Raw genomic sequence first — 12,693 nt, 5'->3', positions numbered from 1 at the left:
AGCGATAAGGTCATCTCCCCCATCCTAACAAAATAATACAACGGTAATCGGTAATAAATCATCAATGAAGTTTCACATTACAATAGCCTGTAACATGGAATCATAAATATTCCTCATATCACATCATTAAGTCGTTAATAATAACAAAAACTTAACTATTGTAATATACAATTATATATAACACAAAAATAAAACGAACATCCCCCGTAACATTTCATAAACCACAATACAAAAATAACAAGCCTGAGTGCCCAGTTCTCTTGCAGTGCTTTTATTTATTTTATTTTTTTTCTGTAGTGTTATTAATCCCCAACCTATGTTCGTGCGCCCCTATGCACTGTTTTGTAACCAACCTTTCTTTAATAAACTGTTAAACTGCGACTGATGTACAGGCACAGTACAAGGTTTTCGGTACAGGTCAGAGTACGTTTCAGAAAAGATGGGATTGCTATTTTTGCTGTTCGAACTTTCTTAGGTTTCGAGACGTGAGCTCGAGGCGATGAAGGGTCGAGCCTGGGGGACTTCCCATTTTTCAGTGTGTGTGTCGTGGTGGCGAGGAGCGGTGGTGTAGCTTCCTTTGGCTGCTGGTCCTCCTGCTCCTCCTTTCTTTTCCCCCTTTAGTCTTTTTTAACGCTTGTCCTCGTGTCCCTCTTCCTCCTCGTTGCCTTTCCATCGTTATCGTTATCATCATCCTCGTCCTCTCCGCTGGCTTTGTGTTCCTCACCTTACATCTGCAGATGGGGCTCACCCTGCTCTTCCTTTTTCTGCTGCTTCAACGCTTCTCGATTTTAATTTTCTTTCTCCTCGTTCTCATCTTTTATCTTGTCCTCCACCACTTCTCTCCACACGAACAAGGACACACACACGCCACACTGTCACTGTCGATCCGGTGTCATTGCAACGTCTTGTTCAGGTGAGTTTCAAGCCTTGTATTAAACAGTGGAAGTTTGCTTATCTCGTTGCAAGCGTGCGTGTGTGTGTGTGTGTGTGTGTGTGTGTGTGTGTGTGTGTGTTAGTTTTCATGATGTTTATAGATAAGTTTGATAAGTTTTTGTTTCATATTTCCAATTTGGATGTAGTTCTTAAACAGTTTTTATGTAGTTTACATGCTTTTTAGGGGTAAGTTTTGTTTTCATATTTCCAAGATACACGTATATCTATTTTATTTTTAAAAATGTTGGTAATGGTACTCAGACTCTTTACGTCCCTCCATCATCACCAGTTTGCTTGTTTTCTCCCTCGCTTCTCCACTCGTTGGCATTTTCTCCTCCTCCCTCACTGCTTCCTTGTTCTCTTCCTCCATCCTTCGCTCGTTCCTCGTTTTGCACCCTCCCACTCCTTTATATACTTCTCTATCTTCCCTCTTGCCTCTTCTCAAGTTAGTTTGTTCCTGCATCAGTAGTGAGATTTTAAAATATTTGGTAGTATTCCCAGTATCACGTGAACATTGATAATTTTTCCAATAGGTTTACAATTATTACCCTTCATCTTCTTTCCATCCTGCCCCCTGCCACCTTCCCTGCCTCCACCCGTGCCTCCTTCCTCAGACTCTACCCCCTGCTGGCCTCTGTTACTTCTTGCTGCTTTCCTCTCTCCTTCCTCCTCCTCCACTGTTCTTTCTTTGCCTGTCAGTTGGTTTCTTGCAGCATTCCACCGTTTTCCTTCTCCCTCCCTCCGCTCTAAACGTCAAGATGATAAATTTCGTTCTCTTGTTCGTTTGCTGTCTCCTGTCTACCACTTCTCTCTCTCCTTTCCTCCCTCCCTCTTCAGAGATTTATTTCTTTCACTGGTGGATGGAGAGTTGTGCATCGTGGAAGGAGGAGAGGCTGGGGAGGGGAGTAAGGGAATGTTAGATGGCTAAGTTAGATGTACTGGGCTTCATTATCGCTTCTTTTCATGGTAATTTGGTGGTATTAGCTGGTATTACTACTACTACTACTACTACTACTAATAATTATTATTATTATTATTATTATTATTATTATTACAGGATACAAGCTCTTCAAGGGTCATTCGTTCCCTCGTTTCCCCCTGATTCATGTGTTTCCTCCTTTACTCGTTAACTAGTTACTTCCTTTTCTCCACGCCTCCATCCCCATCCTCCTCTTCTACTTCCTTACTTTCTCTCCTCGTCCCTCCACCTCCTCGTCCCCCTCCTCGTTTCCCTCCCTCCCTCCCTTCCTCCTAGAATTGCCTCCCAACTATTTTGAAATTAATCGTAAATCGTCCTTCTGGTGATTCATGGTTTAAAATATTATAATTAACGTGATGCGTGTTAATGTTAAAAGTTCCTTGAATACTGGCAATGTACGCGACGTACGTCTCGCTGATATGTTTTTCATCATCCTCTTCGCGCTTCCAACTTCTGCCCTGAATGTTTCTCTTTCCCTTTCCCTCTTTTCTTTCTTTAACTAACCCTCTGTTATGATCCCCACCTTTGCGCCTTCCTTTTTTTTTTTTTTCATCCGCCGCCACCTTCTCTGTCTGTCCGTCTGTCTGTCTGTGCCTCGCCCCTTTCTGTTTATCTTTATCTCTTGTCTGTCTTTCTTTCTCTGTCAGCGTCTGCCTCTCGTCGATTCCCTTTCAATTTTCTGTTATCGCTTACTCGTGCGTGTGATAAATTATACAGATCTTTGTAATTTCTTTTCACTTCCAAAAGCTGCTAGTATATTTACTCCATTGCTGCCTCAGTGCAAGTTTTCAAGTCCTTGAAATAATTAGGCAGTCAGTTATTTGTTATTGACGAGGATTACGGAACAACAACAATAACGAATGAACGCTTTTAGATGGTTGTGATACGTATACCACCTGTTTACCAAATATAATAATAGGAGCTTCAACTCTTGCGATCCTTATTCAAACATTTGGTATAGTTCTTGTTAACACAGAAAATTAAGCAATAGATTACACAAATTTCTTTGGTTTGTAACAGGAAACCGGAACAAGGAGACATGAAAGTTGGCAGTGCGTGTGGCTGTGGTGAGCGGCGGCGGCGGCGGCGGCGGCGGCGACGACGACGACGACGACGACGACGTGTGGCGTGGCGAGCGGGTTTCTGCAGTATCCCTCTCCTTCCCGTTTTCTGTTCTTCCCCTTTCTCTTCTTCCGCCTAGTGTACTGCTACTCGCTCTTGTACGGTGACTTTTTTTTTCCTTCGTTGCAATATTTTGTCGTCTGTTTTCTCTTTTCTTTTCTTCTCGTGCTTTTTATTCACATTATTATTTCTTATTCTATTTTGTTTATTTTGTGTGTTTGTACGTGTGTATTTTCCTCTTCCACATTTTATTTGGATTTTCTTAATTTTTCTCGTATTTTTCTATTCTTCCTTGTATCACACACACACACACACACACACACACACGCCGCGTAGTGTAGTGGTTGTTAGCACGCTCGGCTCACAACCAAGAAGGCCTGGGTTCGAATCCCGGGAGCGACGAGGCAAATGGGCGAGCCTCTTAATGTGTAGTCCCTGTTCACCTAGCAGCAAGTAGGTACGGGATGTAACCCGAGGGGTTGTGACCTCGCTGTTTTATTATTAAATAGTTTGCATATTTATTTATCTACATATATTATTTGCATATTTATTTATCTACATATATTATTTTTATTTTATTATTATTATTATTATTTATTTTATTTTATTTATTTATTTATTTTGTGTGTGTGTGTGTCGGGGATGAGTTTTACAGCTCTCATCGCAAGTTGTATTAAAATTCAATAGCCACATTTGCTCGCTCGTGTATATATTGTTTAGTGTTATCAGCGGTTCTTAAGAAACAGGATTTTAAGAGATTATAAACTTTACGTGATATTAAGTTTTGTTTGGTTAACACTTGATGCGCTTCATCCTTCTCTCGCTCCTTGTTCGTGTTTCATTCTCTTTCCTCATGTAAACTGCTGTCCTCATTCGTTTGTTCCCTTCTTTTATGCACTTCAACCATCCAGCCACAATTTCTCGGTTGCCTCTGCACTTGTGTTGTCTTTTTCATCTTGTATTCTAAGGCAATGGAACAGTCCGTTGATTTCTGTTGCTATTTTTAAATTCTTGCACTATATACATTTTTCATAGATTTTCCTGGAAACCATGATTTTAAGACCAATTGAAAAGTGGGTGAGTGTTCGAAAGCACACACAAAAGTTCCTAATTTCACCGTAAGTCACTGGAGGCAAACTTTAGAGATTCAGTAAATCTTTGTTAATGTTGCTTTCTCCCCCTTTACAGATTGCCTGTTCATCTTTCCCTTCCTCAACGCTTTGTTATTCTCGTCTTCCGCTTTTATTCCTGCTTCACTTCTAGTTTCAAGAGACTCGGTTTGTGAGTCGTATGCTTGCGTGCGTTGCAGTGGTGAGAGGAAATGTGTGTGTGTGTGTGTGTGTGTGTGTTCTGGCTAGTGGACAGAAGACTTGTGTGTGGTGGGGTGGGGACAGTATTTAGTGAAGGAATGTGGTTGTGTGTGTGTGTGTGTGTGTGTGTGTGTTAGGAGGGTGGGAATGGTGGTGGGTGACGGGGAGCGCGTCGTTGCAGTCTTAACATTTTCTCTTGTTATCCACGTCCTCTTTGTCAGCCTCCACCTTTTCTTGTCCCTGAGTTTTCTGCTTCCTTTTCTGCATGAACTTACACATATCGTCGTCTCCTTTTACTTCTTCATCCTTTTGCTTTTCAGTCGTGATGGTCCTCGTCCAGCTCCTCGCCACCTCACCACACGCCACCACCTTCCCTGTTGATGCTGCGTCAACTTTATTGGTGAGCCTTGCGTCCCAAAGGGTTTTTTTCCCCCCTCTTTTTCTCCTGTATTCCTCACCGCTCGTTTAGGCTGTCGTCTTTCCCTTCCCCTTTCTCTTTCTTTTCACCACACTTTCACCACTCTCTCTCTCTCTCTCTCTCTCTCTCTCTCTCTCTCTCTCTCTCTCTCTCTCTCTCTCTCTCTCTCTCTCTCTCTCTCTTGTTTTGGAATAAATTATCTAAAAATATCGTTTAATTACGTGATTTTTTTTTCTCATGCTTTTCTTGTCCCCATTTCCTTTCTCTCAGCTTCCATTTATTTTTCTTGAATAAATTCTAAGGCGTTAAAGCAAGAGAGCAAGATACCGAGAGAACAATATCTGCGTGTAATGTTCACCACCACGGTCTTGGAGATCACGTGTTAGACCAAAGCGAGCTATATATGTATACACCTCAGGGAAAGCGTAGAGTTCATGGCATCCTGATCAGTGAGTAAGCCTGGGAATTTTCTTAAACCACTCATCTAATCCTGTTTTTCATGTAGGAGGGGGTGAAGGAGAATATATCTGCTCCCTCTTCATGATCGCCTCTATATGTATGCTCAGGGAGATCAGTAACTTCTCGCTAGAAATAAACTACTACTACATTAGAAATTACTACTACTACTACTACTACTATTACACTAGAAATAAACTACTACTACTACTACTACATTAGAAATAAACTACTACTACTTCATTAGAAATTGCTGCTGCTACTACTACTACTACTAGAAATTGCTACTACTACTACTAGTACTACTACATTAGAAATTAACTACTACTACTTCATTAGAAATTGCTGTTGCTGCTGCTGCTACTACTAGAAATTGGTGCTACAACTACTATTACTACTACTACACTATAAATAACAAGGAAAAAACTGCAACATCACTAAGAATAACTAATTTCAACATGGAAAATAACAATATAAACAACAACAAAAACAAAAATCAAAATCATTCACAAAAACTACAACCTCAGCAACAAGAGCAACAACGACGGAATAATTGAAAAGGTTATGGAAACATCAACAAAAACAACACTGGCATCGTTAACGCTTCTCGCTGTCAGCTCATCGCTCACATTTACGCCATCATCCTCGTAAAAGATGACGAACGACCTCCATTTTTTTTATTTTGCGAGAGAGAGAGAGAGAGAGAGAGAGAGAGAGAGAGAGAGAGAGAGAGAGAGAGAGAATGAATTCCCACAGATTGAGACAAGGGGTGAGAAATTCAGAAATGCTTCAGGGTACAAGTTCTACGAGATGTAACTATTATTGTATCACACTGTCAAATATGTAAAGTTTTGGTGTAGAATACTTGAACGCAAAATATCCCTGCACATTGTTAAAGTAGAAGTTTCCAGTTGCCAGTCACGACCCACCTGAAAGGGTACGGTGCATCTTTAAATATGATGAATTGAAAGTATATCATTCGTTACTGCTTCCTGGCATTTTGATGTGAGATGAATGTCTCAGTCTTCCATCAGCGCGCTCTCTCTCTCTCTCTCTCTCTCTCTCTCTCTCTCTCTCTCTCTCTCTCTCTCTCTCTCTCTCTCTCTCTCTCTCTCTCTCTCTCTCTCTCTCTCTCTCTCTCTCTCTCTCTCTCCCTGGATTCATCAGTAGTTTATTATACGTACCTTTTTTCGTCAGATTGTGTTTTTCCGTAATCCTGCAGAACCAAAAATAGAAAAAAAAAAAAAAAACTTATAACGATATAGTTTTGGAATATCTTTAGAGAAGATCAACCAAAAAGTTAATATTGACATTGCAAACTTTGGCTGCAGAGTGGTGGTCAGATAAGTAAAGTTTAATCGAACCTTTCCATCCCTTGACAAAAATTTCTCAGACGGTTAAAACTCAAAGGCTGGCTATTTCTGCCTCACACCAACGAATTTATTCCTCAGATAAAACGAACACGTTTTCCTTGTAAGATGACAGTGAGTTACACATAAGGAACAGACATTCTCTCTCTCCATCAATAATTTGTCTCATCAGTAATACATAGCTCAGATGATGCATAGTCTTTAATTATCCATGTAGCTCGGACCCTGCGTAGTTCTTAATTAGTCATATATAGGTCTCAGGACATGTTGTGAGTTGCTAAAGAACAGTTGTTTTCTAGGGATTCACTAGTTAAAGCAGCTACGATGTTTTCCTTTGACTTTTTTTTCTCTTGTAATATCTGATTAACATTCAGTGAGAGACATTACTCTCCCTTCTTGACAGTTAAAACCAAAAAATATATAAATAAATAAATAAATAAATTTCTTGGATAGGATATTAGTTTACTTTCTAACTGCATGTGTAGTCCAGAAGGAAAGTGGAAAAATATATTCTTAATGATCAATCGGAGTCTCAGTTTCTTTATACTTCTAAGCTGGTTCCTCTAAAGAGATAGGATGGTGTACAGTGCTGGAGTCCCCCTACCTGATGGTTCCAGTGGTGAAATGCATGAAATTGGGGAAGGAAATTACTTTTGGGGGACTTGTTATTGCTGTCCTTGATGTTCAAGTTTATTTTTTATATTTATAAATTGTAAATAAACTCATCATCACCATCATCATCATCATCATCATCATCATTATCATCATTATCATCATTTTCATCATTATCATCATTATCATCATCATCATCATCATTATCATCAATGATATCTTTATCTCCATTGTTAGATGTGAACCGGATATCAGGGATCTGAGTGGGATTCAGAGTAAGAATGTGACGACCGATTTCCTTCTCGATCCTTCCTTTTTCGGCTGGTTGAATATAAATAACATCAAAGTAGGTAACATCAAAAAGAAGGAATCGATAACTTGGACGACGGCACTCCCATACATTTTAGGTCCCTGTAAAAGGAGTTAATATCTGCGACTTTCCTCTGACAAAGTAATAATTCTATCCACTAATATCCCTTCATGGCCGTTCTGTATACATATTGCCAATGGCATTTCATTCAAGTAACAGCCTCTGGAGTATTTCTATGGATATGTTATCAAAACTACACATACTAATGGATCATCAACATGCATTAGTTGCTAATGCGTGTGGTGGTGAGGGAGTTTATAAACGGATCTCGTTGATTTCCCATTATACATGGTGGACATGAGAAATAAGCTTTCATCTGTCAATGTCTTACCTTGCATGCATCATGTTTACAAATATCCTTAGGGTAAAGGCCTTTACTCTTTAAGGTGTCATACATATGACCCCGTTCTTACGATGCATTAAGATTGATCGATCAATCAATCTATCTATCTTTGTAGATCGTCTGGTGAATGAAGTACATCCAGACACACTTACTGAACCACTTTGCTTAATAAACATCACTGCCTCGGCCCCAGAGTAGGCTTGGAACATGGAGTAAACGTATAAAAGGACTCTTTGGTGTTCCTTCCTTGATAAAATATTGTTTGCTACGAAATACACGAATGCACAGTTTCTCTCTTCTGTGTGCTGCGTAGGTATATGTGAGGAAAAGAGTTTTAAGAAAACTTTTCTTATGGGCACCCACACTCTGAGGAACAGGATATCAAATATACAAGGAGAGACCCGGCTATGTACTGTACGTTGAAAGAACGAAGGATGGATAGACGAAGGTAGAAGAAGAAGCACCTGAATATGTAACTTTGTTATAGAAACGCTTAAGCTTATCGCTGCTAGTAATGTGTGTGTGTGTGTGTGTGTGTGTGTGTGTGTGTGTGTGTGTTTTCTATTCTTTATTCGGTCATTTGAGGATAATTTCGCATTTTTACTGTTATTTCTTGTGTATCTTCCCATTTTCACATCGGTATTTATAACCGTACTTGATCTCCACGTTGCGCATCCATTGTTTAACTCTCCAAGAACGAAGTTGCTCCTGTAAAGTACGAATTTCGTCAAGAAAAAAAAAAAAATCTTCCCCTTGGCATGCATGGCAACATAGCTAAGTGAGGACAGGAATACAAGTGCTGGCTGTCCAACGTACATAAATCTGTACACGCATAAGTTGATTCTTAGTAATTTTTGGTTTTAAGCTGATACGCGTGTCGTTTAATTTCTTTCTCAAGCCACGCCTTCAGTGTAACCACCTCCATGCACGCTCAGACTGGAGTGTGTCACAAATGTGCGTGCATGGGTGCTGAATACAAACAATTCACTCACAAAGATTTAGTTCTCACAGCTTAACCTGCTCTTCATTGGGCGGAAACACGCAGGTGAATTACTGTTCAACCACCACCAGTGTTTTGTGTCGGGCCAGCGGGTGTGCCACAGAAATTACTGGGTTTCATTAATTTTCTTACAGCGAGCGTAGTCCAAAAGGAAAGTGGCGAAAAAAAATGTTTCTCCCGAATAAAGGATCATCGGAGCCTCAGGTTCTTTACGTTCAGACTAAGAGGTTGGCTCTGCCAAAGAGATGAAATGATGCGCCATGATCCAAAAAAAAAAAAAAATGTAGGTAATGACGTCAGATGGATGAAGCTCTGCCACAGAGGCTTTAATTATTCAAAAGTAGATGAAACCTGGAAAGAACAGCTCCACAAAACGATATCACGAACATATGTTACTTTTTGCATTTTTTTTTTTCTTAATGAAATCGTTTCCTCTAGCATACATGACTCAGGTTTAAAAGATGCATTAATTAAAAAAAAATAAATAAATAAATAAATGAAAGTTTTTTTTTCGTCTTACATTGATGTAAGTATTCATAACTTTACAAATGGTGCCTTTGTTACGGCGCGATGGATATATATATATATATATATATATATATATATATATATATATATATATATATATATATATATATATATATATATATATATATATATATATATATATATATATATATATATATATATATATATATATATATATATATATATATATATACACACACACACACACACACACACACACACACACACACGGAGTGCTGTGAGTTTGCTTAGTGTGAAGCGAATTCGAAAGTACAGTGCCAGAATAGGTTGTATACATTAATACATTTGCATGCATATGTAGGAACAATGGTTATTAACTATTTTACACATACGTGAAACAACAGTTTCAGTAAATCATACCACATATTAATAGACAAAAATAAATAAACGAAAACGGTTTTTGTAACGTGATGGGAAAATATTTCTTAGTTGTAATCTAAAGCCTAAGGTAATACTGGTTTTCCTGTATATTCCAAACATAAACTGTGTACACACAAAAACATTGTATTGATGACAGCTTCTTGACTTGTAACTGAATGTTAGCTAAGGGTCATTCCAAGATAAGCTTGAATACGGTTTCCATTGGTCGTACACATAGCATTGTAACATGAAATAGATGCGGTATGATTTGCATATTTCAATGCACCGCAACTTACAACACAGTGTTACTTTGAGTTGCTTAGTGCATCTCTAATCTGCTCACGATTGCTGCCAGTAAAGCATTAACAAAACATAAAAATAATGCGGTGTTCGAGTTAGGTTCGTTAACGATATTGATTAAAACATTGCTAGGATGTGGTGCTAGTATTCGTCTGCCGCTACAATACACAGCAACAGTGTACTGAGGAAGTACGCTGTGTAGATTATCGAACAAGCTTGAATAAACGGGCCAGAAGAGAGAGAGAGAGAGAGAGAGAGAGAGAGAGAGAGAGAGAGAGAGAGAGAGAGAGAGAGAGAGAGAGAGAGAGAAAATTATCCATCAGTCAGCAATCGTGACGACCAAGTGTACACTTCTGTAGACTCGAGGTCTGGTCCGCCATGAATAATAAGTCATCAATCAACGATCGTAAGATGGTTCTTATCTTGACTACTAAGCGCACAGAATTATAGCCCCTCTCAATTCGATGTCTGGTTCCGCCATGAATAATAAGTCTGAATGGTTCAAGGTCGGGGTGTTTCAATCAATAACGATGGCACTGTCCCAAAGCGTTAAAGGTGAGTAGACTAGCGCATTGGCTGATTATTATTGCTCCTTCCCACTCTGGTAGGAAGGTTGTGATCGTAGAATTTGTTAACATTCACATCATCTATGTTTATTCAACTTTATTATTCTGAGCTGGAGACAGGAATTGGACATATATTTCTCATGTTCTGTCCTGTTGTGATCTTGTTTTATTTTATCTCTCTTCCCGACCGTGTACATCTAGGCAAGAGAGGTAAACATTGTAGTATTGAAATATCATTAGAACTAATCGGTGATAAGAAGAAGCTAGACATACTTGCACTTACGGATCACCATACAGGTTGTTCAGTGTTACGCATGAAGGGGTGGCTGTTGCTCGTGGCAGGTGTTGAACTTAGTATGAAGACCATGGCTTTCAAGCTTTTACCTCGTGCTTGTTCTCCTTCCGCCCTATTGCATTTGTTGCTGAATTATGAAGTGCCGGTATTGTCACATTATTATTATTATTATTATTATTATTATGCTACCTACTGTTGCTACTGTCCTTAGTTTTTTTTTTTTCTTTTCCGTATAAAGTGGATATCAATAAATTCCCGGAACACAAGGAATGAATAAACACGGGAACATGGGATGGAGGAGGGTGAAACACAAGGGAAGGAGAAAGGGAAGGTGAAAAGTGAAAGCAACCTACTCGTAAATATGAATGAAAATAGAAACATCCGCGAAACGAAAGCAGAACAAGGGAGAGGGCAGAGCAAAGAGGGACAAAAACAGCAGGAATAGAACAGAATACGAATAGCCTAGATACAGTGCGTAGAGAGAGAGAGAGAGAGAGAGAGAGAGAGAGAGAGAGAGAGAGAGAGAGAGAGAGAGAGAGAGAGAGAGAGAGAGAGAGAGAGAGAGAGAGAAAGTCATATAAAGACAAAGAGAAACCAAGACCGCCATGTTATTTTTGGCCAGAAGGTTTTGGGACACTACCAGTCTTCGTAATTATGTTGCCAGGGTCATATTTCCACACGTTTCCTCTCTCTCTCTCTCTCTCTCTCTCTCTCTCTCTCTCTCTCTCTCTCTCTCTCTCTCTCTCTCTCTCTCTCTCTCTCTCTCTCTCTCTCTCTCTCTCTGTGTGTGTGTGTGTGTGTGTCTGTGTGTGTGTGTGTGTCTCTGTGTGTGTGTGTGTGTGTGTGTGTGTGTGTGTGTGTGTGTGTGTGTGTGTGTGTGTGTGTGTGTGTGTGTGTTTGTGTGTGTGTGTGTGTGTTTGTGTGTGTCTCGTTTATGGTATTTTTTAATAAGAACATAAGAACATGAATTAGGGAAGCTGCAAGAAGCCGCCAGGCTTACACGTGGCAGTCCCAGCTATTTCCACCTATCATCCCCATCCTATATAAACCCGTCTAATCTTCTCTTAAAGCTCCCCAGTGTCCTATCACTAACAACATGATTATTGAGTCCGTTTCACTCATCTACCACTCTATTTGAGAACCAATTTCTTCCTATCTCTTTCCTAAACCTAAATTTTTCAACCTTAAACCCATTATTTCTTGTTCTATCCTGGTTGCTGATCCTAAGAATTTTGCCTACATCCCCCTTGTTGTACCCCTTATACCACTTAAAGACTTCTATCAGGTCCCTTCTTAACCTACGTCTCTCTAAAGAATGTAAATTTAACAGCTTCAATCTCGCCTCGTAAGGAATATTCCTCATCCCCTGTATCCTTTTAGTCATTCTCCTTTGTATTGTAAGAGCGCTGCTGGCCAAGGACAACAAAATGGGCGTCATAAAAAAAAGGCCTACTGAGGTGCAAGTCGTTTGTTGTGTGTGTGTGTGTGTGTGTGTGTGTGTGTGTGTGTGTGTGTGTGTGTGTGTGTGTGTGTGTGTGTGTGTGTGTGTGTGTATGTGTGTGTGTGTGTGTGTGTGTGTGGCTTCCTTCCTACAGTGACCAGTAACAAATTAATTGATTTTAACCTCCTTCAGTCTATGATCTGGAGGGCGGTTGGAAAGGCAGCAAATAAAATTCAAGTTTCCTAATCTTTGTTTGTTTGTTTGTTTTT

General features: G+C 39.6%; 1 long non-coding RNA gene across 1 annotated transcript in view; it reads left to right on the top strand.

The window, feature by feature from the left end:
- Positions 1 to 514: 514 nt before the first annotated feature.
- LOC135099127 (uncharacterized) overlaps positions 515 to 12,693 on the top strand; it is a 38,693-nt gene continuing 26,514 nt past the window's right edge. Inside the window, exons 1-2 of the long non-coding RNA XR_010267693.1 lie at positions 515 to 913; positions 2,933 to 4,744. This is a non-coding gene — a long non-coding RNA (uncharacterized LOC135099127). The remainder of the gene's footprint in view (positions 914 to 2,932; positions 4,745 to 12,693) is intronic.

Source organism: Scylla paramamosain, unplaced genomic scaffold, assembly GCF_035594125.1.
Source record: "Scylla paramamosain isolate STU-SP2022 unplaced genomic scaffold, ASM3559412v1 Contig105, whole genome shotgun sequence".
Lineage (NCBI taxonomy): Eukaryota > Metazoa > Arthropoda > Malacostraca > Decapoda > Portunidae > Scylla > Scylla paramamosain.
This window is presented reverse-complemented; position numbering and strand designations above follow the sequence as displayed.